Genomic DNA, 2,662 nt, shown 5'->3' with positions numbered 1-2,662 from the left:
GTGCGCGAGATCGCGCAGGACTTCAAGACGGACCTGCGCTTCCAGAGCTCGGCCGTGATGGCGCTGCAGGAGGCGAGCGAGGCCTACCTGGTGGGGCTGTTCGAGGACACGAACCTGTGCGCCATCCACGCCAAGCGCGTCACCATCATGCCCAAGGACATCCAGCTGGCTCGCCGCATCCGCGGGGAGCGGGCTTAAGTGCGCGCTCGGCTCGAGGTTCCATCCTCTCCAAAGGCTCTTTTCAGAGCCACCCACGACGGCACCTGAAGGAAGCTGTGCTACTTGTCCCACGCTCCCGTACTCCCCACCCCCACCCCTCCGGTACAGAGCCGGTTCCATCCCCCCGGGAGGGGTTGGGCATTCGTATGAAGCTGACGGGTCTCCCTGCAGGTAGGTCGTGAGACCAGGCCCTCTTGTCAGCTGCCTTTCTCCGGGGTGGCCAGAGCCCCCCCCCCCCTCGGTTTTGCTTCCGCGTCCTGGGTTGCGTGCCTTCTCGCTGGGCGTCCCTAGGTGCCCCGCTGGCACCCAGGGTTGCTAGGTGTCTAGACCGAAGACGGGCCTTCGAGCTCCAGAACGGGCCTAGGGGACCAGGAGTCCCTAGGGGACGCCGCACGCTCACCGCCCACAGCGCGCCGGGGGCTGGCTTCTTCCGCAGCGGGGAGCTGGCACCCATCCCGGTGCGCCTGCGCCCTCCCCACCGCCGCCGGAAGGGGCCCCAACAGGCGTGGCGCTCTGGCTGGGGTGCGGGTCTGATGCTCGCCAGCTTCCTGCCAGGTCATTTTTGGGGTCCCCGACCTCCGCCTGCACGTCGGGGGTCGGTTGCGCCTAGGCTTCCCCGGCGCGGGACGTGTAGCGGGTGCCATTCATCCTCTTCACCCAAGTTTGTCAAAACTCCCTTGCTCGCCGGAGCGGTTTTGCCAGAGGTCTTGCGCTCTCGACAGGCTCACTGTCCCCGATCTTGCCCGCCCTTCCTCACCTCCTCCTGGCCCCCGCCTTTCTTTTCTTTTCTTTTCTTTTCTTTTTTTTTAGTGCCGGGGAACCTAAGGAAGGTAGGTAGTACGGGCGGCTCCAAGCAGAAATAGACAGGACAAAGAGGCTCTGGCTTGTGTGGCCCAGCATTCAGCTCTGCCAGTCCGATGGCTTTCGCCAAAGCAGCGGCGGTGAGGAGGAAGACGGGCCACGCTGCCTAAGGCCTGCTTCCCACAGGGCCACTCCGCGGGAGCTCTGCCTGGGCGGTGTCCGTCCCTGCTCCCGGCCGCAGCAGGAGACTCGCGGTGCTTCCAGGACAGCCCCACACGCAGAGACGTAGGAGGAGTTTTGTGCAGATGTACTTGACTTGTCCAGCGCGGGGCGCTCACTAGTTCAAGCTCTCGAGCGGCTGGAACCAACGGAAGGCAGAGCGCGCCCTGCTCCCTTCCCCTGCTTGCCCGCGTCTGGGCGGCGCCCAGAATGTGCGCGGGCGGAGACTTGAGTTTCCCTCGAGGGGCGACTCTTCCACCAGATGAAACGGCCGTCTTCTCGCCTCTTGGGGGTCTTAGAAATGAGTCTGTTGCACTAGAAGAGGGGGCGGGACCTTGGAGAGCTGGCCTGACACAAGCAAGAACTCATACCAGCAAGTGCGCGTCTCAGGTGACAGATGACACCTCTTCTTATCCCTGATCGTCGTTTATTTACATCTGGAGGAGACCAGAGTTGGTGGTTTTGCTCACACAGAGATTGGGGGAAATTCACGGAGGGGAATAGAAACAGAAATACTTTGAAAACTTTTTTGCCCTTTGCAAGGAATGTGGGGAGGAACAAAGGGGGGAGGGGAGACAACCTTTTCTTCTCCTGGCAGGGGGGCCCAGTTTTCAGCCCCAGAGTCACAGACATTCTCAGAATGGGTCCTGTGGAGAGCTGAATTGTGTCCCCCCCCCCCCCCCCCCCCCCCCCCCCCCCCCCCCCCCCCCCAGGGTGACTGAATTTGGAGTTAGGGCCTTCAAAGAGGCATTTAAGGTAAAATGTCATTAGGATGTGCCCTAATGCTACAAGAGTGGTGTCTTTTTTCATAAGGAGATCAGGACACAGTCAACACAGAGGGACAATCAAGAGAGGACAAGGCGAGAAGGCACCATCTGCAGCCCAAGGAGAGGCCTCAGAGGAAACCAAACCTGAGGACATCTTGATCTTGGAGCTCTTTAAAACCATGTTTTTAAAGTTTGTTTATTTTGAGAGAGAAAAGAGTGGGGGTGGGGAGAGAATGCCTCGCAGCCTCCATACAGCACAGAGCCCAGCGAGGGCCTGGAACCCACAAACGGTGAGATCATGACCCGAGCCAAAGTCTGGCACTTAACCGCCGGTGCCCCTCGATCTTGGACTTCTAGCCTCTAGAACTGGGAGTAGATACATGTCTGTTGTTGAAGCCCCGCAGTCTGGTGTTTGGTGAGGGCAGCCCGAGCAAATCCATACAGGCTCCGTGGTCTGTGCCCAGGGCCTCGCGCCCTGCTCAGACCAACAGTATGTGATGGGACCCCCTGTGACTCAGTCATAAGCAGAAGCAGCAGTGACTCGGAGCTCTGCGGGGATGACACCTTTGCACCCAGCATCTCTTGTCCATTGACATTCGTTTCCATAAGCGCAGTCTGAATCCTCAGAGGGAGAATTTCTTTCCTGAGCGGCAGAG

This window comes from Suricata suricatta, chromosome 8, assembly GCF_006229205.1.
Source record: "Suricata suricatta isolate VVHF042 chromosome 8, meerkat_22Aug2017_6uvM2_HiC, whole genome shotgun sequence".
In the NCBI taxonomy this organism is placed as follows: domain Eukaryota; kingdom Metazoa; phylum Chordata; class Mammalia; order Carnivora; family Herpestidae; genus Suricata; species Suricata suricatta.
This window is presented reverse-complemented; position numbering follows the sequence as displayed.